Source organism: Phoenix dactylifera, chromosome 4 (genome assembly GCF_009389715.1).
Source record: "Phoenix dactylifera cultivar Barhee BC4 chromosome 4, palm_55x_up_171113_PBpolish2nd_filt_p, whole genome shotgun sequence".
Classification (NCBI taxonomy): domain Eukaryota; kingdom Viridiplantae; phylum Streptophyta; class Magnoliopsida; order Arecales; family Arecaceae; genus Phoenix; species Phoenix dactylifera.
Window position 1 is genome coordinate 23,289,389 of NC_052395.1, and position 26,360 is coordinate 23,315,748.

At 38.0% G+C, this 26,360-nt stretch overlaps 1 protein-coding gene across 1 annotated transcript in view; it reads right to left on the reverse strand.

Moving 5' to 3' along the window:
- The window catches only part of LOC103709967 (40S ribosomal protein S7-like), a 32,465-nt gene extending 16,019 nt beyond the window's left edge, over positions 1–16,446 (reverse strand). The window contains exon 1 of the mRNA XM_039125893.1: positions 16,357–16,446. The gene's annotated coding sequence lies outside the window, so the exon portion shown is untranslated. The remainder of the gene's footprint in view (positions 1–16,356) is intronic.
- Positions 16,447–26,360: the final 9,914 nt, after the last annotated feature.

Sequence of the window (26,360 nt, forward strand, 5' to 3'; positions counted from 1 at the left end):
ATAGTACATGTAACACAATAGAGATTCATGATGAGAGAGTTCAATGGTGCTCGACAATAGTTGGAGTAAGGCTAGCACGACGGATGGTCGCAGTGACATTGGTCCAGGATCCTCTACTAGGGTCAACTCGGGTCTATAATGAAAACATCTGGAACCCTTCTGCTAGGTCCATAAATCCATACGAAGAGAAAAATAAGAGAGAGAAATAATCCAAGTAGAGAGAGAAAGTTCGGTAGAGAGAAAGTCTCATAGAGAGACAAATCAAGAGATAGAGAGGAGAGAGAAAGTGGAGAGAAGAGAGAGAAAGAAGAGTGAGGGCTCTCTTCTTCTTCCTCAAAATAGGGGAGAGCCATTCTCTCCTTCCTCTTCTCGATCAGAGGTGGCGCGGCCACCACGGCGGCCCATCCCTGGCAACGACAGCCAGCCTAGTGACAGCCCTCAGCCACGGTCATCGCCCGCGTCGGCGGCCATTGCAATGGTGGCCGAAGCTCGGCTTGTGGGCTGTAGATCCACAAGGAGATGGGAAGAGGAAGAGGGAGGCTCGAGCGGTGGGGTTGTCGACAAGGTGGCCGCGGCCTGAGTGGTGCGACGGCACCCTGCGGCAAGGCGGTGGCAAAACCCAGAAGATGAAGCTGAAACAGAGCATCCCTGTTTCGGAAGTTAATCCGAACCCCAAATCAATGTGGTAGCAACTCTAAAACACGAAAAGAAAGAGAAGAAGGGGAAGAGCTCTCACCTTAGTCCGACGAAGCTTCCGATGAGGATTCGGGGAGAAGACTCAGAGAGGCATACTTGGGATCGGTGGCAATTTCCAACGATTTTGGTCATGGAAATCAGAGGAGGGGGAGGAGAGTTAATTAAGCGAGATCTCCGAGTTCGATTCGAACCTGGACTACCCTCGAGGAGTCCTCCTTTCCGTCATGGTCTTCTTCCTCGATAGACACAGGTTGACTTTGGGCTTAGCCCATTCGGACCGGCCCACAAGCCCACAGGCGGGGCCAGTCTAGGTCGGGCTGGGCCCGACCTCTTCGAGCCAGCCGACGAGTCCCAAATTTTTTTTTTAGATTATTACAAAAAGAACCCTATATTAGATGGATAACTGGAAAAAGACGGTTCCAATGTTCTCCGGTACTTGATACTGATAATGATTATGTCGACTTCTTTGGTGCATCGAACGGTTTTATATTATGAAGTAAAAGCAACTATTTCATTTATCAGGACATAAGAACCAACCATTTCTATTAGCTCTTGTCACACTTACAGGATTCATATATATGCTTGAATTTAAGATAGCTTTATTCCAAACGTCTATGATATTAAAAGAAAAATAAGAAACAATTATTTCAGTGATTGCTGAGATTCCGGTTATTAAAGTTGGACTTTGCCATAATAGACTTGTTACTTAGAGTTTGATCAGAAGTAATTGAAGAGATTCATTTTGGCACATTAGTTTGAGGCATTCTAATGCTATCCTTGGTTTTCAAGGTCTCAAATAATTGTTTTTCATTTTACAATCTAAATATAACAAACTTTGGGAGCTGGTCTTGACTTTAGAAAGTAATTATAGGAAAAAAAGTGTGAATAATATTTTTGAAAAACATTCAAATGCGTCCTAAATGTAGATCGAATACAAATCCTGGCTGTTGGTTCAAGCTTTTTTTTTTGTTAATGTGAAGTTGCTTTTTGTTTTTAACCCACCCAAACAAATAATCTAACTATTTAACACACATCAATAATAATAACAATAATAATAATAATACTAGTAATGATGAAGACGACCATGATAAGGATGATGATGATAAAAAGAAAGGTAGAACTCCAGCCAAACCTACTCTCCACGCTAATTACCGCATCCTTATCCACCATCCCCTTTTAATGTTCATAAATAGAGTCCTAACTGCAGAAGGAATATCTTAAAACGACTCTTTGAGTTCATCTAAGACTCTGGAAAAGAAATCTGCCAAGAAGAGTATCCTCGTAAAATAATCTAAGCAAATCATACAGATGAAGGGACAAATTAATATAAATCGTCTCCTTGAAGGATTTGAAAATTTTCTCTAGCTTCAATGGCGAAAGCATCAAAGAAGAGAAAGCGAAGGAGGAGAGCATGGAGAAGCCAGAATGAGGCAGAAGAAGTATCACAAGTCATCTTCCACCACTTCGTCCTCCTCTTCTTCTTGCTCCGCCGCCTCCTCATCCTCATACTCATCATATAACTCTACATCATCAACATGGTCGTTGCTGCCGCCGTTGCGGATGCTGTATTCTTCTTCTCACGGCCTTTCCATGTCATCTTCTCCATTGTCGGCCTCTTCGTTTAAACCTAACTGCAGGCTTTCTGATTACGACTGCTACCGCAATATTTCATGCCCCTATGTTTCTTCTCTATGGGCTTGTATGTCTCAATCATCCCCCACTTCTTCACGTCATTCAACATCTTCTTCTTCACCTTCACGTAGCACAAAATCTCCGTCACCCACTTTTTCTTCATCAAACGACTCGCCATTGTCTTTGTCTTCTTATTCTTCTTCCTCTTTTTCTTCACCATCTTATTCTCGATCACCCACATCTTCTTCATCAAGTGACTCACCGTCATCTTCTTCTCCTCCTCCCTCTTTTTCTTCACCATCTTATTCTCGATTGCCCACATCTTATTCTCATTCTACTTCCTCTTTTCTTTAACGTCGCACGTCATCATCTTGATCTTGTGTTAGTTTTGAGTTGATAATTGAATCGTGTTTGCGGGATCAAGCCTCTTCACCTTAACCTCTGGATTTCATTTTGGCCGACAAGCTACTTCTTTTCCTGGTTGCAGCTTATCCTTAAAAATTTTTATTTAGCATCCTTAAAACTTTTTAAGTAGACTAGTTTCTCATAATCAAATTCTAGGGTGTAGACCCCTATTGGCTAATGAAATTTCAATTATTTAATTTTCAGGCCTACAAGCATGCATCTGCATTATCAAGTGAACATGTTTTATTTTTTGTAAATTTTTTTTCTTTTTTTAACACATACTACTATGTGATTTAGATTTTGTATGTTAAAATCATATGATTGATTAGGACCTTGATTGATTTGTGATTGATTGTGCCAAATTTAGTCGGCCTTACCAAACTTCGTCAGCCTTCTAGTCTATATAAGGCTGCTCCAGTACACTATAATAGACGAGCAGAAATACAATTCTCTTATTTTTCTCTTCTTTCCTAAATATTTCAATATGGTATCAGAGCCACCGATCACGTAACCTGCTGCCGTCCTCTCTTCCGCTTTTTCTATGGCCGTTGTCGTTGCTCGCAGATCCTTTGTTTCTTCTACCTCGTTTAGAAGGGTAGCCGGGGCTCCGGCCTCGGTGGCTTTCAAAGTCCTCTTCTTCTCATCGAGATTTTGATAAAATCATAGCGTTCTTTCTCTCTTCTTTTTCTCTTTAATTATTTTTTTATTATTTTTTATTATTTGTTGAGGAAAAAAAAAAGGCCGCCATGAGGTGCTGCTCTCAGGCGTTGGATTCCTCTCCCAAAGTCGTATCAGATTGTCTACTGGAGCCACTCCGGCGGCCTTCCCGGCGCCGGCGCTCTCCCTTTAAAGGTATCTCAGAAGGTGCATCTCACCTCCTTCCATCCACACTCCACAGGGAATTCCTCTCTCGTCTCCTCTGTGTGTTTAGTTCCTCTTGGGAGCAGTTCATAATGCTATTGATAACTCAAGATGGTGAAGATCTGCTGCCCTGGAGCCAGCTATGTTGGTGGCCCAACCATGGCTGTCATTGCTTTTAAGTGCCCATCCATTGAAGTGGTTGTTGTTAACCTTGGTACTGTGAGATCTACTTCGCCACCTGGTCGGCTCTTAACGTGGTGTTCAACATCTATAACAAGAAGGTCCTCAATCCCTTCCGTTATCCTTGCTCTCAGAGGTTATCACGACCTCTAGAGGCTGCAGGCCCACAATTTTTGCCATATAGCGCGTCACCCAGTGAAATCTTGATTACACAGAGACGAGGAAGTTAAACTCTCTAAGCACCCACTTACAGTGCTACTATTTCTCCATGTCGGTGACCTTTCTCGCTCCAAATCCCAGCAGCGGCGCATCAAACCGCACCGTCAAATTAGTAAATTTGGTGACGAATGCAAAATATATAAAAAAAAATTGTTATTTAATGAATCAAATTTGCAGTTTTATTTGTTTCTGTTGGAAATTAATTGCTTATCAAAATGCTATGCTTTCCACATAAGCAACAAGAAAGGAACCAGTGAATAAGATATCAAATCTGGAAGAAAATGTACATATCACATACATACATACAAGGTCTCCATCAAACCCTTCGATATGCCAAACACTAAGCAGAGGAATACATAATTAGTTCTGCTACAAGAACTAGAATTTGGGACTTTCAATTAACAAAAAAATGATTGTGTATCCACCCAAGCCACGTTCATGGACATCAGTTGTTTCCACGGCAAGTTCGAAAACCAATAATTGCCTATCACTGATAGAATACCTCCCTAATTGTCATGGCCAAGAAGAAACCATAAAAAATCTGACTCATTTTCCAATAAGAAGATGGACCTAGGGTACAAACAATGGTTTGGATCGCAACTAGACAAGCAATTTCCGCTGAGGAACACCACCAAGGGGAGTTATTTACAAAACAAAAAATGCTATTTACAAATCCTGTGACTGATTCTTGTCTGAACATTTATCTATTTATTCCTCCGATGATCAATGCTTCAAGTTAACCTGCGACAGCCCATCAGTTGTGTCATTTCCATTACCTACCACTATCAAAGAAAACAAGAGGGTGATGATCCTCCATTAAAACAACAATGTACAAACACTACATTTAACTTCATTCGAGCAGCTCCAAGTTATAAATTTATCAATAAGCACAAGTGTCTTTCAACCTAGACAGTAAAGCCTTCAGGACGATAAACTAAATGCAGAGTTGCTTCGCCTCTTTTAAACTGTGTTAAGATGATTTCCTTGTCCCAACCATTTTCGCTTGAGTTCTACCTCTTTGGCTTGGTTCTACAACCCAGAAAGAAAAAGACTACTCAGCCAATTGTGATCCTAGAGTTTGAAACAATAACCTTACTCTAAAATTAAATTACCATTACTTCTCTTATCAAACAAAGTTACTCTGAAAAGATTTTTCATGTCTTCGGGATTAAGATTCATTCTATTCTAACTGTTGAAAGATCTAGAGCAGCTAAAAGAAAAGCAACGAGCAATGACAAAAAGGCCAATCTAATAACATTACAAAGAACTACCTCCAGCAAAATAAGTTGAATCTAAAGCAAGAAGACAGGACCGGGCCCCACCAAGAACTAACATTGAGTGAAGTATCTTTCAAATGTTTTCCTTCTTCCTCGTTACAGCCTTCACATCCAATTTGTTCACTAACTCAACAATGGGGCGTTTCTCAAAGAAACAACTAGCAAAAGCTATAAAATATATTGCAACGCTTTGTTGAAAAATGAACAATCTAGTGATTTTCAAATTGAGAATCAACAAGTTTTTGTTAAGAGTACAAGTAACAAGTTCATGCCTGGAGAGAAGCATTTGGAGTATACAAAAACATTGGACATTGACTATAATCCTTCAAATTTACACATCCTACTGTAGAAACCTTCCAACCAAAAATACGTACACTGAAGCACTACAACACGTGACAGAAAACAGCATCTTATAACTCAAAATGATGAAAGGATCTTTTCATCAATTGATACCTGAAATTGGCAAAGTATCTATTTGCAACTTGCATAAACACAAGAAAGCCCTGCCAACCACTCCGTTTCAAATCCAGCAAGCACTGACAAGGCCTCTGAAGAAGCTAGCGGTCCTTCAATATTTTGCAGTCCATAAACTCAGCCAACTCAAATCTCAAGTCCCACAGGAAAACCTTCAGACATGAAGCCTTCTCAAGGACCGGTCTTTGCTTCAGGACGTCAGGATATACTTCTGCTTATCGTGAGGTAAATTCATTAGCCAACTGTGAAGCTGTTTATGGGACTTTAGATAATGGCCATTGGATCTGCACTTCCAGTTCGCCAGGACAAGCATGTGCCATTTCTCAGGTTCATATTACTGGCTGAATGCTTTCATTTACCCCAGGCTTATATGTATTAGGGGCTCCAGAAATTATAAAAGCATGAAATTATAAAAAAATGTGATAGGGAAATTTGGAAAAGAGTGGGAACATGAAAATACAAAAGATATGGGGGTACGGAGGCCTGGAGTATGCTTAGCAAGTTGGTCATGACAGATAGTTACATGCTTTAATCCCTTCTCCATGATTATTTTTGAGGGGAGGTTATTTTTACACATACATTATATTTTCTTTGTTGAGAAACTTAACGGGGTGTCATCATCGACGTTCGAAACTGGAACTCTCCATGCAAAGAGGGATGCCAACTGAACAAAGTCCAATTGGCTATATACATACAGTTGTGCATCTTAAAGAAACAAACACATCTTGTGACCTAAAAGCCAAACGCATCTTGTGAAACTGTATGTCCAGCATTTTGTTATTTAAGCCTCTTGATACTCATGAGTTAAATTTTGTCATAATAGTATTATGAGGAGAATACCCTCATATAACCCAGAATTCTCACCTATCTCAAACATATATATAATCCAAGGTTTCTATGTCCAACATCTTGTGTAGCCTATTACCATTATTTAGAAAACACAGATTATCAAGGAAAACCAACAAATAAAACAATTCTCTTATGCGCTCATTGCATGAAATAAGGTAGGATCCATGTAATTTGCATATTATATTGTTTCAATTTGTACCAATATATCCATGCACATATACTTACCAAACCGGAAAATAATATCCCCTATCTTTTAACCAGGCTTCCATTCCCCTTCAGTATAAAAAATAGGTGGAGGACCACTTTGGCTCATATTGTAGTGGAAAACATTAATTGATGATTAATGACTACAACAAGGGTCAGTCAAGCGAACCAGGATCCTCTGGTATGTGTTCTACCTACATGCCTAGATATCAACCATTATCATCTATCTTGGAAGTGTACAAATGTCGCTATTATCATGATCAACTATGTTTGGCACCCAACGCAACGCTCTTTATTTTCGAGATGAGCAACAACCATCCATTCCTAGTGGTTATCTAGGCATGTAAGCTCCCTCTATCCATTACCTAGATGGTGATCTAGGCATGTAAGCTCCCTCTGGTGCATAACAAGTTTGAACTCTGGATCAAGCAGTCATAGTAGTTAACATCCCACAATTACCTTTTCTGAAGCAAGCATTCTATCGTCCATACTCGGCGATTGGAACAGAAACCATCCCTAAGTAGTGTTTACCATTCAATTCACACACACTTTTATCTCCCATGTCTTCTCATAAAAATATGTCTTGGTGAGATGCCTGGTGATCGGTGATCAGAGATATCCTTGCAATTTATGGCTTGAAGCTTGAGGGAGAACAGAAGGAACCCTTCAACCTCCAAATCAAGTATTATTTTTTTTAAGATTTTCAACTCTTAAGGATTATAACTTGTTTGGTTTCTGGGTTGGATGTTTAATTTTGTTTGGTTGCAATATATTTGAAGAGTGAATGATTACCTATCTGATGGGAATCAGACGAGTAATTATGGGGAGCTGTACAAAGATTTGAAGGGCCTCGTCAAGAACTTAAATTCCGGTATCTTGGCCAAATTGGAACCTAAGGTTGGGAGCAGGTTTGTGAATGAAATTGCCTCTGTACTCAATTAGAAATTTGATTAAGCATGATATTCTAGTTCAGATGCTTGGTGAACTTTTTTTTATTTGCCATGAACAAAAAAACCTTATATATATATATATATATATATATATATATTTTCAACATGGACAAAAAAATCTTCTCTACTTTGCTCTTTGTCCGGTAACACAGCCTGCTGGATGGCTAAATTGTTAACCATGTAGTGCTTAGGCAACCAGTGAATATAGAGTTGGCTAAAGAAGACTTGGATGAGAATATCGATAAAAGAATTGCACACCTACAATTTGGAAACTAATTTAATCTACAAAGCTGGGACTAACGTATTATGAGACAAGCATTATTGATTATGTTCATGTTGCTCAAATATTATTTTTAACTTGGTGTTTAATGGCCAAGGTTCTCTCCCTGCTTGATATAACATGAAATAGGGCTGGCACCATCTTTATGGCTTGCTTCAAAGGTCTTATTTCACTATTAGCTGTATCCAACACCTAAACAGGGCTTGACTAACGTATTATGAGACAAGCATTATTGATCCCATTCATTTTTGAACCAATTTGATGCTAGGTTAAAGACTACCAAAGAATTTTGATTTCTAGGCATTTGTTAGTGTAGATCATGTTCATTAGGTTGGATCTTTAATTTGGATAATCCATCATTTATTTTAAAGTCATTAGCTCCTTTTTTTTAAGGAGTTAAAATAACATGTGTAGTCTAACTTGATATGCATAGGTAAAAATCTTTTTTATTTTTTTGCAAATACACTTGGATTTTGGTGAACTTAACAACTAACTGCAAAACACAATTAGGTAAAGTAGTTTGTGATGGTGGTTTGCCTGCAAATACAATTGTCTGGCCTTAAATGTGTGTCACATCTTCAATTTGCACCTAGTTTCATCCTATACAGGGCATCCACATATTTTATTGATTCATGTTTTTTTTTTTTGAAGTAGTTTCTCCTTTTCTGTTGGTTAGTTTAACACATGCATTGACCTATCTGATGCTTGAATAACTTTTAGATTCTAACTCATCTATTTTTTTGTTCATTTGTTTTTTTGTGCATAGTATTGTATATCCTCTTGTTCCACCGTTTGAATATAATGATGCTTTTCCTAGGCCCGGCAGTGGCTTCTATCCTGAGAGGTTTTTTCTCCCAATTCCCACCATGACCATTTTATAGTCTTGTAACTTGGCTGTGGATATTTAGCCATCATTTTGCGCTTTTTTCCCGGATCCTCGGGTGTAGGTGGTAACATGTTCGTAGGTATGTTATCCAATTTTTTTTAAAAGGCCATTTATTAGTAAGCATTTTTTTCCATTGTTGCTTAGTCTTTGCTCTCAATACCTTGGTGGAGCGCGGCCTGAAGATTCTTATTGGATTGGAGGAACCAAACTCGCAGAGGTAATTATCCGACGAGTTCTATCACCATCTTTTGCCCAACTCTCGTTTCTTCGTCCATCAATCATTCTCCACCCATCATCATTACCATCGTTGCCATCTGTCACATCCTTGGAACTCGAGTTTACTGGCAGTATTTTTTTTATTGTTCTGTTGTAGTTATTTTCAGTTTGCTGCACTAGTTATATTTCATTGATTAGGCTTCATTAATAAGACATTTGTCATGTTCTGTTTTGCGTTCATATACCTCTATGATGATCTTTTGGGATAATGAGTATTTGCTGAAGTGTCTAATCAATCGCACCATAATTGATTATTATAAAATCAATCTACACCTGTAGTAATCGATTATAGGTTGCACCAAAGTGGTATCAGAGCAAATAGGTCCTGCATATCTAAAAATCTTCATTATTGTGTTTGCATCATAATATTCATATTTTTCTGCACTTTAAATTCTGAGAATTAAATTTCTGTACTTCAAAACAGAGAAATATATTTTTTGAATTAAAAAACAGTAAAATATATTTTCTGCATTTAAAATTACAGAAATTTTAATTTTTGGAGTTAAAAATACAGAAAAATTAGTTTTTGCATTTCAAAATTCTGCATACATTTTTTGCATTTAAAAAATAAAAAAATATTTTTGCATTAAAATATTAACTTCTGTATTAAAATATTCAATTTCGGAATAAAAAAATAAAAAATTCAAAGAAAATTGAAAAAAAATTCGTTTCACCTCCATAACATTAGAAACACCTCGAAAACAGTTTTTGGTCAAATCTTAGCCTACAATCGTGTCTGATAATTGGCAAGATGCATTTAGAGCCCAACAGCGAACCTTAGAGCAGATCCAACAACAAGTAGAACACCTCTCTAACTTTATGACTAGACTAGAATTGAACATAATTGAGATAGTGAGACCTAGGAGAGAAAAAAACCATCAGAATGAACCAAGACATAGAGTCAGACCTCAAGGTAGATAAAGGGTCCATCAGAGGTTAGTCAAGAGTAGTGAGTCAGATGAGATAGAAAATGACTTAGACGATCGACCACTACGTAGGAACAGAAAGAGACTACCATATAGAGAACCCCCTTGTGCCAGACGTTAGGATGATGGCATTAAGATTGATGTTGGAGATTTTGAGGAACGTTTCCAACCAGATGCTTTCCTTGATTAGGTCGACAAAATCGACCAATATTTTGATTGGAAGGAAATCTCTAAAGATAAAGAGGTCAAATTTGTGACCCTCAAATTAAAGGGACACGCACTAGTTTGGTGGAAGCAACTCCAGGAACGAAGAGTTCGGCAAGGTAAGGATAAGATCCGTACCTGGAGTAAGATGAAGGAGAAGTTGAGAAAGAGATTTGTCCCATTGGATTATCGCCAAAATCTCTACTTGAAATTCCAAAACCTCCGACAAGGGATTAGGACCGTGGATGAGTACACCGAGGAGTTCTATGAGCTCCAAGCAAAAAACAGTCTTAGTGAGGACCCCATCCATGTTGCTAGTAGATATATCAATGGCTTGAGACGAGACATCCTGGACCAAGTGGAGATGTTCGATATCTTGAGTGTTGATGATGCCCATTGCCGTGCACTAAGAGTAGAAACACAACAAAGGCGAACCAGTGGTCAAAAATGGGACTCAAACAGAAACTCCACTACCCATGGAAAGAGTCAGTTCGGGAACAAGGCAACAAGTTCTCAAAACCCTACCAAGACCACAACTGTCCTAAAGCCTAATACTCGCAAGGAATTATGGGATAAGGGCAAAGGCATACTAGCACCGGCACCTGATTCCACTATCATTTGCTATAAGTGCCGACAATCCGGTCATAAATCCTCTGAATGTCCCCTGAGAAAATTTCAGTCTCAGTCACACCTGATTGCGCAAGGACGCCAGGACGATTCAGATGAACCCAATCTAAAGGCAAATGAAGGTGAGTCTGAATAGGAGGATGAGTCGGAGAATAACGATGTCCACATTACAGGTGATGAGGTGGGCCCACTCATGGTGATTCACCGTGTTATGGTCGCACCTAAGCAACCTGTCCAGGACAATTGGTTGAGGCGAAGTATTTTCTTGACTATGGGTACTGCAGGGGGATATAGATGTTCTATTTTGATTGATAGTGGCAGTACTGAAAACTTCATGTCTCAACACATGGTTGATAAACTAAAGATACCGACACAAAAGATTCATAAACCATATAAGGTATCTTGGTTTAAGGAGGAAGTTGAGGTTTCAATCACCCACAGGTGTCTAGTAGAGTTTTTCATTGGGAAACGATACCAAGATCAGGTATGGTGTGACGTTATGCCTATGGCGATGTGCAACGTGTTGTTAGGTAGGCCTTGGCAGTACGATAGAAATACCCAATATGACGGGAAAAAGATACATATTTCTTTATGAAAGATAAAATGAATATCACACACTATCCACACAAAAAATTGTATGGGTATAACACGAAAAATTCTGTAAAAGAAAAAGGCAAAGAACCTACTCAAAGAACCTACACATCTGTCACATCCTTGGAACCTGAGTTTACTGGCAATATTTTTTTTATTGTTCTTCTGTGATTATTTTCAGTTTGCTACACTAGTTATATTTCATTTATTAGGCTTCATTAATAAGATATCTATCATGTTCTGTTTTGCGTTCACATACCTCTATGATGATCTTTTGGGATGATGAGTATTTGTTGAAGTGTCTAATCAATCGCACCATAATTGATTATTATAAAATCAATCTACACCTGTAATAATTGATTATAGATTGCACCAATTACCAATTCAAGGCAGCCTTTTCCTCCAATCTAGGATTTTCCAGTTTTCTGTTTTGAATAATTTCTTGCACCACACCAAAAACCACACAGTTCTTTTGAAAGAAGAAACTACAACGATGAACATGAATTAGGTTTGATGCCTTTCTTCCCACCCAAGAGCAACCATACTGAGAAAATCCTAGATAAAGATTAGTGTTCTGTCAAAGGCAGGGCAACAAATTGACTTCCCAAGCTAATATCTAGGAAGGTGTCTAGGTACTTAATAACTGCTTGGTGCTCTAGTTGTCACATTTATTCTTTATGTATTGTTTGTTGTTTTTCAGAAAAAACTACAAATATATTCTCCTTTATTGATAGATATGCTTCCCACAGCCTAGAGAATATAACTCAATATATATTTGGAATTATTTAAATCTATCTAGAAGTGAGGTTTAAGTTGTAATATCTGTATTAATATTCAATAAATTACCAGTAAATTTTTAATTTAGTATCCTACTTAGGCCTTTGAGAGGTTACTGTCAAGTATCTCCTAGACAGATAAAATCATCACTCTAGCGCTTCACAGTACAGATTTAATGTTAGACAATAAACAGAGAGCACAAACTCAATATATGTTTGTAATTATTTAAATCTATCTAGAAGTGAGGTTTATGTTGTAATATTTGTATTAACATTCAATAAATTACCAGTAAATTTTTAAATTTAGTATCCTACTTAAGCCTTTGAGAGGTTACTGTCAAGTATCTCCTAGACAGATAAAGTCATCACTCTAGTGCTTCACAGTACAGATTTAATGTTAGACAATAAACAGAGAGCACAAGCATATCAAATAAAGATGTACAAACTATGTAGGCCAAAGGTTTCACGGCCTAAGACCAGAGTAGCTAGTCTGACAACCTTGATCATTAGACTGGACCCTCATGTTGTATGGATCAGAATGTTCGGCAATGAATAAGGTGATCTAGCAACAGCTAGAGATGGTCTTGATAAAGAGACGTACAGGATGGATGTCAACATGCAGCGATAAGTAAAACAAACATGCTTCCTGATTAGAAATTTAGGTGTTGGATACAGATAAAAGTGAAATAAGACCTTTGAAGCAAGCCATAAAGATGGTGCTGGCCCTGTTTCATGTTATATCAAACAAGGAGAGAACCTTGGCCATTAAACACCAAGTTAAAAATAATATTTGAGCCTAATCAATAATGCTTGTCTCATAATACGTTAGTCCCAGCTTTGTAGATTAAATTAGTTTCCAAATTGTAGGTGTGCAATCCTTTTATCGATATTCTCATCCAAGACTTCTTTAGCCAACTCTATATTCACCGGTTGCCTAAGCACTACATGGTTAACAATTTAGCCATCCAGCAGGCTGTGTTACCGGACAAAGAGGAAGCTAGAGAAGATTTTTTTGTCCATGTTGAATATATATATATAAGGTTTTTTTGTTCATGGCAAATAAAAAAAAGTTCACCAAGCATCTGAACCAGAATATGCTTAATCAAATTTCTAATTGAGTACAGAGGCAAATTCATTCACAAACCTGCTCCCAACCTTAGGTTCCAATTTGGCCAAGATACAGGAATCCAAGTTCTTGACGAGGCCCTTCAAATCTTTGTACAACTCCCCATAATTACTCGTCTGATTTCCATCAAATAAGTAATCATTCACCCTTCAAATATGTTGCAACCAAACAAAATTAAACATCCAACCCAGAAACCAAACAAGTTATAATCCTTAAGAGTTGAAAATCTTAAGAAAATTAATACTTAATTTGAAGGTTGAATGGTTCCTTCTACTCTCCCTCAAGCTTCAAGCCATAAATCGCAAGGATATCTCCGATCACCAGGCACCTCACCAAGGCATTCTTTTTCTGACCCTTCTCGGTTTTGGAGTACAAGAAACCATAGTTGTCCTCCAGCTCGTTCCACCCCTCGATCCCCACCTCTTCCCCCACCTAAAATTTATCCAAAAAAAAATAAAGAATCAATTTTTTTCGTTCAAGATTCTAGTTAACTTGAACGGGATCGAAGGACCGTGTTTCCCAAGTTCCCAATTTTTTTATAAAAAAAGAAACACAATTTTTCGGTTCAAGAGTCAAGCTTTAAGAAGTATGGGATACGCACCGATCGGAGGATTATCGGATAAGGCGTTCCTGCCGGTGGCGGTGAGGGAGAAGCCGGCGGAGAGAAAGGAGGCAAGGACGGCGAAGGCGACCTTGTCGTGGGGGTTATGGAAGGATGGGCGGGAAGCCCTGATGACCACCAGTACCTCCCTCTCCGTAGCCATCTCCTCGTTCTTGCTATGTAAGTTAAAAGACACGTTAAGAATATAGTTCTTCTGCTCAAGAAAACCATAAGTACAGATGAAATTAATCAATATCATTTATCAACAACGTGACCACTTTAACAAATGTCATTTGCCATGCCCTGCAATTATCTATTAAGTCATAGAAAAGCTAATAGCAATTTGTTTAGTAACAATAGTACATATATAATATTTAGTCAATGCAAGTAACAGCAGCATAAATGTGAAAAATAGTTCTTAGTGATCACAAAGCTGAAGTGCATGGTCATCATAAAATTAATTGTAGAGTGGTCGAAGAACTGTATATATCCAACATATTCGATAGGTCAGATAGAAGGAATTCAACCTAGTGAAATAAGACATGAAATCCTGGTGATCCAATTGAAACCATAGGTATAGCAACATACAAAAAGAAAAGATAATATACATACCAAAATCTACAAGCCACAAGAAAATAAAGAACAAAGCTTCTATATTATAAGTAAATTTGAAGATATAGAAAGAGTTTTAAAATTAAAAGGATTAAAAGACACCTCATACATTATTATAATAGGGCATGGGATTGAACAAAAAAAATAAAATAAAATAAGGGTAAAATCAGTTTATATGTTCCGAAAGTGCAATGCAACGATAGAACTCTGTTTTAACTGCAACGACCACCGCCAAGTGGTTGCAACCTTTAAGAGAAAGATCAAACAATAAATCAAGAATCTGTTGCAAGTTTCTCCATATATAAAGCTACACTTGACGCCCAAAGAAACAGGAAGAAAATATATCCACATATTCCAGATAGCTGCCATAAAACTCTAGCCCAAGGAGCAAATGATTCATGCATACTATTTAAAGGACGAAAAAGATGATGATGATTATCATGATTAATGTATAGTATTTTGAAGAAGAAGAAGAAGAAGAACATTAAACATAAGTATGTGTAGATTCTACTTCAGGCATCAACATCACCACTTAGGCTAGAGAACATGTTTGCTGTTTCAGCCAGAACAATTAGGCTAAAGAACGTTTTTTTGCTCTTTCAGCCAGAACTCTCAAACCCCCTGGTTCATCCAAACCAACATGAATCTGTATCAATTTGGGAGTTTTGGCCAAAACTAAAATACAAGTGAGAAAGCACACAGCGGCTGATCAAGAACTCAAGATCTGAAACTGTGCCAGATTGAGAGTCTTGGCCAAAACATTTTTCCCAAGGTTTGAATATGGATTAATACCATGCAGCTCCTTGAAGTGAAAGGAAATTCACCTCACCAGCTAAAGCTTGGCCCAGAAAGGATGGGTCAGGAACACAAGATCAAAGACGGAACAAGTGAACTTTCCGGACTCACAGATCTCATTGCAGCATCCTAAACACTGGTATTCAATTTGTTTCATTAAATGTTTTTATGACAAGGAACAACTTATGGCACCAAATCCCTCTTCTATTGAACCCCATTTTAAAGAAAATTACCATTTTCTTGAATTCCAAGTTAGATGCTCCGGCGATCTACAACAATATATCATATCATTTTCATAAATATCCCATTGCCGTGAATTCTTTTATTTTTGAATAATGTCATTCTTTTCATATTCAAAAGTTATATTTGAAAACGTTAGTCTTTCTCGTAACCATCCACACCCACCTAAACCGAGAAACAAAAGAGAAATAAAGAATTGAGCATACTGCATATCATACGAGATATTTACACGGACAAATTAGAATTACTCTATGCTCGTTTATCAGGTTAAACATCATAATTAAATCAAACAACCCAAGAATACGCTTTCTAGTCAAGTAACTTCTTCACCCTTCTCAAACGGACAAATAGACCAGTTAATTCAATTCCAGACGAGATTAAAGATGGGATAAAACCCAAGACTCCCGTCTTATACAATAAAAATTACTATACAGGACGAAAGGAACAATTTTGAAGAAGATTATCTACTCAATTAGAATCAGGTAAAAGAAGGAAGAAAAGCCGCAAAATCTCGGAAAATGGAGGAGGAGGAGAAGAAGAGTACCTAAATCAGCAGCGAGAAGAAAAACCCAGATCTGAAAAAAGATCAAAAAAGCCTTCGTTAATCGGTGATCCAGGAGGAGGAGAGGAGAGTTTAAGAGGAAATAAGGGAAGGCAAGCGGATCGAACCTTGGAAAACCCTAGCTGCGGTCGCCGAACGTCAAGAAAAACCCTAGTTCCGAGAGACGGAGGGCTTAAATGAAGGAGCTTGCGTCCACGGACGGATCGGATTGAGTGTGATGGGGAACTCGTTGATCTGATGGCCGGTCCGGCCGTGGAGTGGCTTTTATCTTGTGTTCACGGCCTGGCGGCCCATCCAGTCCTTTTGGGCGGGCCTGAGCCTGGACCGTCAACAGGCATTAGGTTGCTTGTTAAACAATCCGGACTGGATATTATAAAGAACCTATTTTTTGAGTAACCTTGATTCACTTGAATGGTGGCCTAGGGTTAGTGGGCAGTTCACTTATGGCTAGGGTGGTGGCTGGTATGCCACTTATTCTTGAATTGCTTCTGTCCCGTCTCCTCCTCCTCCTCCTCCTCCTCGGGACCTCGTCCTCCAAATCCATGCATATCATCTATATTACTGGCCGGAGACTAAGGAGGCCCAGGCCTTCGGCATTCCGACTCTCTTCCTAGTCATCGGCAGGCTTCGATCTGTGCCCTTCTCTTTCGCGCTCTTTAGATTTCTAGGATTATGATTTTGGATTCTATCAAGCTCTTAATTGTATTTTTATCATGATCCTTAGTGAGAAAAAGGTAAAAACTTTGATTTCACTTCTTCGGCTTGAAACCAACCTTGGAAGGCTCAGTGGACTTCTCCAACTCATCCAAGTTACTACTTTTCTTGTTTCTTCCACTTCAGGAAGCCTAAGCCTAAAGCTTGAAGTAAGAGTAAGCACTAGGCTTGGCTAGGAGGTAGATCCAAAAGCCTGGCCAAGCCAGGCCTAGACCTAGCTAAATTTAGTTATACCTTAAGGTGAGCCCTACCTAAATCCTACTTTGCTTGGCCTATGAACAAGTTTGATCATGCCCGTTATCTTTTAATAGTCTAATAGATGGTGATCACATCAATCTATTGGATTAGAAAGCATGTTCCATTTTATAATCGGACAATGTTGGTGATAGTGTTGTTAGAGTGCTGTTGAGGCATGTCAAATTGGGGTTTCTTAAAATCCCGACCAATACCTATAAGGTTTTGGTACTAAGTTTTGTTTTCCTGTTTGATCTATTGAAGGATCAAGTCAGATTGGTGTTCAAGCAACGAAAATTTGCATCAAAATTGAATCAACTGGAGATATGTTTCGGGTATCCATCATGTATCAAACAAAATTAATCAGTCTAAAACAATCTATGACCTGAAATGTTTATCAATGAAACATCCAATATATGTTAAATTAAATAATAAACAACAAAAACTTGTTTATTAGTTCTATAACCGTGATTAATTAGAAAAATGAAAAGATATGCTTTATTCAAAATCAAGTATAAACATCCAAATACATCCTAACATGTAATTACATTTCTTTCTTTATTCCTGCTTAAGTTATAGAATAAAGGCTCATATGCTAAGAGTTTAGATATTGAAAGATATATAAATAAAACTAATGTTATATAACTACATACGTATAAAATTTCTTTTTGATATCCCTAGATCTGTTGAATCGTATTTAATGGACATGCATTGAGAATTATTGTCATTGAATCCTGGATCGAGATCGGAGCGCAGCTCAGTTAACCCTATGGTCGGCGAAAATCGAGCTAAACTGGCTGGTTGAGGTGTGGGAAGCTGGTCTCCTCCGAGATGGCCTGTAAGAAATCTGCGTGCCAGAGAGTTTTTGTTGACCCCCTAATGGATTTTGATGAATACAAAACACAATAGTATAATTTTCTTTATATTAACAATTTATTTAAAGATTTCAAGTGTTTAACTAAGAATATTGTTAAGAATTGTCAAGGCATGTTCTCATAATTTTTAAGGATTTTTTGAAGATTTTTTGAGATGAAGAAAACAGATCAGGGGCAGCCGAGACGTCTCCGGTGTGTTCCAGAGACGTCTCTGGCACGTAGAGGAAGAAATGGCACGTCTGGAGACGTCCCCGGCACCTGCCGAGGCGTCTCGCAGGGTCGGAGTCGACTTCCGACTCTGCGGAGTCGACTCTCTCAGAGACGGCAGAAAGGCCGATTTCAAAGGATACGCGCGAGTCGTCTCCGAAGGACGTGGAGTCGTCCCCACGCATAAAGGACAAACATCCCGAGACGTCCCCAGAAAGCGCGGAGTCGACTCTCTCAGGGATTCCAGAGAACTTGTTTTTCGGTGATGACACGTCGGAGTCGTCCCCAACATCGCGGAGTCGCCCCCATGCAAAAAGCGCAAACATCCCGAGACGTCCCCGTAAAGTGGCGAGCCGACTCTCTCAGAAAAACAAAAAAACAAGAAGTCAAGCAGTTCTTCTTCGGAGTCGTCCCCAGAAAGCGCCGAGTCGACTCCAACATCGTCAAAAGAATTTTTATACAGTCGAGACGTCTCGCGTTGAAGCGGAGACGTCTCCGGAGCGCCTGAGATGCGACTGACACACTTTTTCAGGTTTGTTTGAATTTCAAACGGTCATATTTTATTGCTTTTTGGGCTATAAAAAGGAGCTTTTAAGTGCCTTCAAACAACTTCTTACCAACCAAAAATCAAGATCATTCAAGAGAGAAGAAAGAAAAAGAGGTTCAAGGGAGTTGGTGCTTTCAAGAGGAGAAATCAAGTGCATTCAAGTCTTCTTCATCTGATTTCGTGCTCAACTACTCACTCCCACTCGGCATTCAAAGCTCGCATTCAAGCCAACGTGATCCACATCGGAAGAACCACCATCACCCACGCTTCCAACGGCAAAAAGGGTTCTTCTGGTTTTGATATTTCTCATTGTTATATTTGCTTTCTTAAGAGCTTTTAAATCCTTGTAAAACATTTGATTATTGTGCTTGTTCCAGACAAGGGACTTGGAACAAGGGATAGGCGTCCCAAGCCTAGGTTAAATTGGGGGATTGTAGGGTTCGTTGTTAGCCCGGGGTAAAACAACGAGTTGGGTAGTGTACTCGCAAAACTACCGGACTGTAATCGCTGATTATAGTGGAAATTCCCAAAGGTGTTTGGGGAGTGGATGTAGGAGCAGTGGAAGCTCCGAACCACTATAAATCTTTGTGTTTGCGATTGACTGTGCTTATAACTCTATCTTTACTTTAGCACATACACTTGTGTGTTTTCTTTTAATTAGACAAAAGTTTTAAAACACCCAATTCACCCCCCTCTTGGGTGACCATCTCTGGGCAACAGTTTTCAAGAGAGGACACTTTGATGCCTAAGGCCTTGTTATGGGAGAGCTGTTGGCAATAGAGCTTTTGGAAATACAGATTTTAGAAGTAAAGCTTTTTGAAATAGAACTTTTATAAAAAGTTATTTATTGTTTGGTGACTATATTTCTAAAGTGTTGTGTCATTTTGATATGTGTTTGGTAAACAAACTGAGAAAGTATTTTTAGTATAACAAAATGACCATAAAGGACATTGCACAGTATTATATAATAAAGCATAATAAAATATAATATGTATTAATACATAAAATATATAATATAGTATAATATTACTGTAATGTAATATAATATTATTATAATATAGTTATATAATATTATATACTATAGCATAATAATTTAATATAATATTAAATTATTTAATATAATGTTGCTCAAGGTGACAACCCAAGAGAGGGGGGGTTAAATTAGGTTTTTCTAAATTTTTGGTGCTTTAAAAGTTTTCTTAGTTAAGTGTGGTGGATGCTTTCTTCTTAAATTACTTGAATGAATTAAACTAGAGCAAAGATGAAAGATAATGCAAGAATAAGCATAAGAACAAGCACAACACAAATACAACGATATATAGTGGTTCGGTGCACCCCAAGGCACCTACGTCCACTCCCCAAGCATCCCCTTGGAAATTTTACTATAACCCCTCGGATTACAGTAGGATTATTTTCCGGGCTCACAATCCAAAATCTTTACAATTAATTTTTTGGGATCACCAATAAACCTAACCGTTAGTTTTGCGGGCTCGCCAACAACCTATCCGTTGGTTTTACGGGCTGACCAACAACCTACAATGTTGGTTTTACGAGCTTACCAACAAACCTTATAACAAGAATAAAGAACAATGAACTAAAGCTCCTAAATGAGCAAATAAAACAATTATGAGCTACAAAGAAGAGTTTAGAATATAGTTATCGCTTCAATAAGGCTCTTTTCTTCTTTGTCAAGATTGCTTCACTCTTCAAGGGTTGGTGGAGCTCTTAATGTCTCTTGGAATCTGCTCAACCACTTTCTTTTGGCTCTTTGAATGAAGCAATTAAATGAAGCTTACCTTGCTAGGGTTTTCTCTTGAATACACTTGATGATTTTCAAAAGGTTGCTTCCTCTGATGAATACTCCCTCTTAAATACTTCTCCAACCTCCAAATAGACCTTCCTGACCATTGGATTGAAGAAACTAGCTGTTTATAGCCGTTGGAAGCTTAAAAAATAATTCTACACAACTAGCCATTGAGCTATCAGTCGTGCTCGGGTTGCCCCAATTCTACTCGGATCGACCCCACCTTTACTGGGGTCGACCCCTACTCTTCTGGGGTCGGCTCAACAGTGCTGGGGTCAACCCTAATACTTCTGGGGTCGGTCCTGACAGAAAATCTAGAGAGTATGTTTTTTTGCATTCCAGCTACAGTGTTCTCGGGTCGACCCCAGTTTTTCTCGGGTCGACCTTGCTACAGTGTTTTCAGGGAATACATTTTCTGCATTGCAAGCTTGGGGTCCGCTCTGACTTTTCTGGGGTCGGCTCCAACATTTTTGGGGTCGACCCAAAACCTGTGCCAATGACTCAAAATGTACCATTTGAGTGTCAAGATTCTCTAATGTTTCGGGGTCGACTCCACTCCTCCTGGGATCGACTCCAACTCTATCCCAAGTATTTTTGACTCAAGTTCAAGCTCCGTGCTAAGTGTCCCACTTCGTGCCATTTCGTGCCAAACGTATCAAGGTCGGCTCCAAACCTCTTGGGGTCGACTCTAACTATGATTCTCTGCATCTAAAAGTTAGACATGCACAAGGAATCCACAGAGAAATAATTTCAAGTAAAATAAAATGCATGACACAATAATGTTTCATATTCTTAATAGTAAAAATTACAGAATTACCCTTTTAGGTATTCTTAACTTGAAACTTTGTCAAAATAAATTTCTAAGCTTTCTACCATTCTCTATTACAAATTTTATCTCGTTATTAATTCTTGAGAGTTGTTTTGACCGTATATTCAAAATGTATCGTGAATGTATCGAGGGTGTGCCATTTATTAATGATGTATCGAGTTAATTTGCATTTCTAATTTAATATGGCCTCAATAGTTGTGTTAATCATCAAAATAACATTATCATCCTCATATAACATATCAATGTATTATGATATAATGTAATATTATATTATATTTATAGTATAATACAATAATAAAGATATAAAATATTATAATTATAAGCGTAAATTAATTTTTCATAATATAACAAATTTTCTAGCTAGGTGATAAAATTGGTTAAACAATTTTAAAAGGATATTTTGTGTAAATGTTTTATTTTATCACGGGTATTTTGATCAAAAAAATAACTTTTCGACCGAGCTTAAAAGTGCTTTTCCAGAAAGCTCCAAAATGGAGCTTCTCCCAAAAAGCTATTTTTAGCTTTCTCAAAAAGCTAAAACAGCTTTCCGAAAAAGCTAAAATAGCTTTTCGAAATATTTACCAAACACCACTATTTCATCTAAAAGTGCTTTTGGAGGGCCAGAAAGTGCTTTTTGGCCCTCCAAAAGCTCTCCCAAATGGGCCTAAGTCAGAATAGAGAGGCAACAATATGGAAGAAAGAGATTTTAGCAAAGTGGTATTCTTTATGAGTAAAATTGCATACCTGAGGTCTCTGAACTACCTCTTTATATAGGAGAGTCCATTTTGTCGTTTATCTGGGTCGGCGTGATGTGCACCAATCATCAAGCAATGTCCGATAGCATGTCTATAGCATGGGCAGCATACAATACTGATCATGTGTCGAACACAGAGCTGTTACAATACCCGATTGACAGAACTATCAGTCTTTGTTGGCACATATTGATTGGCTTCTCGGTCGGAGACGAAGTCGCTCACCTCGATCTGTTGGCTCCTTAGCTGGGGCCGAAGTTGTGTGCCTCGATCTATACCAAAGTTATCGAGGTCGATTTGGTCCGAGATCAAGATGTTCAATATTTTTTTAATAAAAATAATTTTTTTCTATTTGTAATTGGGCACAACATTGGAGCAACGATGAAAAAAATGGCCAGCCCACTGGCTTAACTTGAATCTAACTAATGATTACATGTTCACGAAATTTCTCTCAATGGAAGAGGAATCTCATAATATTTTTGCCTCTGCATGTGCTTTTGCTAATATAAATTTCCTGTTATTGCATTTTGTTTCGGAGATGCATGTGTTGCATGACAAGTTTGCAAGATGCCACATTAATTTTCTTGGATTATGGAGAAAAGCTTTGGGGTTAGGGCACGTATTCGCTCTCTTTAGTTTCTTTATTTTTTCAGCAGTATGTAGATTAAGTAGTGTCAGTCCATTCAAAATATTTGGTGATATTTTCTTAATATTATTGTGAGGACTGTGCGGGCGTATGTTTAATCCCACATCGACTATTCACCAAGAAGATCTTGGGTACTTATACAGAACTAAAGAACCCAAAAAATACTTTCTAACTACCTTTTTTAGGTGAGATCCTAGATTATTACAAATGGTGTCACTAACCACGAACCGATCATAGTGGTTGTGATTAGATTTGAATGAATTTGAACCCTTAGCCTGACGAGCACTTATGCAGATATGTGTTTAGTCCCACATTGGATGTTTCCGGTACACGCAATTCAAAAGGTGTGTTTTGCAAAGTACTTCTAACATTGCTTCAATTAAATTTCACATTCTTCTTTTTTAATCAAACTTTCATATTCATTTGAATAATATGCATAAGCGTCAACTTGCGTTGTATGGTCCTTGGAGTTTATTATCAGAATTTCATATTGTTTTGAATAATCATTCGGAAGCTTTTACTATGTGGTACGCCCATTTTCTCTAATGCCACACTAATTCATTTTTTCATACAAAGATTCTCTAATGCCATGGTTGAATTTTGAGTGGTATTGAATAAAAAAGGAGAAAAACTGATGTTACATAATTCTACCTTTCAATTATAATCGAATTCATCTGTATTGTACCATAAGTTACAACTCACTGTCATCTACAACTTTTCGACATGAACAAGATTATGTTATTTGCGATTTCGTGTTTTTTCTTTCCAAAAAAAAAACAAAAAAATCTAAAGGCATATTTTTTTCCTCCAATATCCAAACTCGAGTAGCAATAAAGTTAGAAGAATATTTTGTGCAGGCTTGAACTACCTGAGCCTGTCCATTTATTTCTTGGCTCGACTTGATGTCACCAAACTTATAACCTACACTACATGACCAGCCAACTTGTCCAAACCCAACCTGACCTAAAGACAGTCATGATTACTGCTCTTTATGATCCGAACCAATCTAGATAAAAAAGAGACAAACTTTATTCGATCTAATTCATCTTGACCTGATGATCCAATCGAGAAGAAAAAGGATTTTCTTCAAACCGCTCAACTCGAATTTTTCAAAAAAAAAAACTAGAAGAAGATGGAGAAATCTCGAAAATAGGGCTTAAATTCGCTTTTCTTTCATTAATGATTGAAAAAATGAGGTACATAACCTCTATTTATAATGTGAGGGCCACCCTAACACAATTTAAGTCGGATTTCTCTTCCTAATTCTAGTAGGACTCTTTTTTTTAAAAAATAGACATCTCTAGTAAAAATCTTCTACAAAAATCGAAAAATCTCGAGGAGATAGACTTGACTTTTACATCAACTTTGCCTTATGTCGCTCCGCCTGATTCTTCTCAAATAGAGAGTTATGCATGGTCAAAGTCTTACCTGAAAGAAAAATTTCAATTTGACCGGACTGTTTCGGATCTCAAATGATAGAATTTGGGATCAATCGCTAGGGGTGCCGCCCCCTAAAGGATATGGTGTCACATTGTAGAACTTGAAAAACTTTCTATTTTTTTTAAAAAAAAAATCATCTAAATCGGATGTCGTATGACCAAGTTATGGTCTCCGAAAGTTTGACTTGCAAGTCGACTTCTTGATGTGGCAGATCTTGCTCCCGGATCCTGTCCAACCCTGCTCGTAGTGGCCAAAGTAATCCATGTTGAATCTGATGGTCCTCCTGGATCACCTGATCATTTGATTTGATTAAAAACTAGACCCAACCCATGAAATCTTACTGAAACTCAAACCTAATTTTAGAACCCCTAAGCCAAAATAGCAAAAGATGGCTCATGTTGTAATTTGCCACCTAATTTACTAAACCATTGCCAAGCTAGGTGTTGGTATACCTTTTTCTATGATGACATCCTCAAGCCCCTCCTTTGCTTTTCTATATTAGTCCTTAAACTAACTCAAGCAAACACATATATACCCAAGTTAGTACTCTAAGCCACATCATTCCTATTTTTGGCAAGGCATCGGTGTTACGAAGCACTGGTATAGATGCATCCATTAGAGTTTTGAGTACAACCAATGGCGAAGCAAAGCAGGCAGGGATATGATGGTATTCAGGAGTATAGAGCCTGCGTGATTCATCTACATGGGAAGCTATTCAAAATCTTCTGCATTATTAGCCTCTATATGCATGTAGCTTCAAGTGACATCGATAATGAGAAAATCCTCCAATGGTCCAATAGAAGCGGGTGAAAGTCATTGCCCCTGGGCTGCCGAGTTAGATATCCAGTTAATCAAAAACTGTGGAAGGATAACAGAAATTTTTCCTAGCTCTCAGAAACTACTTAGAGGCAGTTGCATGGATGAATTCTGAAACTTTCAGTCTAGCTTTCATGAAAGCAACCTACGGGCTCTAATCTGCATTCTCAAATGTGCAACTGTTCCTAGACAATCAAATATGAAAAATAACATAATAGATAGTGATCATCTTGTTATCTACTTACTGCTTCGGGCTTGATCCTTCAAATGACTCATTGATGTATCTAATGATGAGAAGAGATCAAGGGTCTTACCAAGAGGCCACACCTAGCATGCATTCAGGCATTCAAGAAGAACATGGCTAACAGTACTTCTGAGCAGCAATCACAATAAGAAGGATATATCCTTCTCTTTGATGCACCATATTGCAACAAAGGAAATGATTCCACACTATTTTCTCAAAATAGTGTTGCTTTTAGATGGATGCCAAATTTTCAAATTCAATTAACTAGCAAGGGTTCAAACTTTAGGATTTTATCCTTGACTCCGGAAGATAAAGTTCCTTCCCTGGAAGTATTTGAGATGGGCCACATCAATCCCTTTGCCCCACACCCGATGCATAATTATAATAAAATAATGATCTCTACTCCAAGTAGACCCGTTTATAGGTGGGGCCGAGCACGAGCTCGAGCCTAATTTGACCTTTCGGCCTACCTTCTGGCCCAAGTCCAATTTACTCGGGCTTCGGACCTTGAGTTCCATGGCAATTTTTTATTTTTCAAAAAATATTTAAAATATTTTAAAATATCAAATATAAATAATTAAATATTACCAACAATCCTAATGTGTATATTATATTATTAAGTTCACCTACCAACAATAACTATTAATTAAGTCTACAAACATGTTAAACATAAACAAACAAAATACGCAAAATAAAAAATAAGGTTGGGCTAGATGGGCCTATTTCCAAAGATGAACTAGCTCGGTGGGTCTAAAATTTTGGCCTGAGATCGCCTAAAAGGCTTGATCCGAAGGAAGATTTTTCTCAACCCATTCAACTTGAATGTCTTAAAAAAAAATAGAAAAAAATGAAAAAATTGTGAAAGTAAGGTTTAAGTCCCCTTTTATTTTATTGATGATAAAAAAATGAGGTTCACAGTCTCTATTTAAAACGGTAAGGTCCGCCCTTGCACAATTCGAATCGGATTGCTCTTCCTATTCTAATATGACTCTTTTTCGTATAA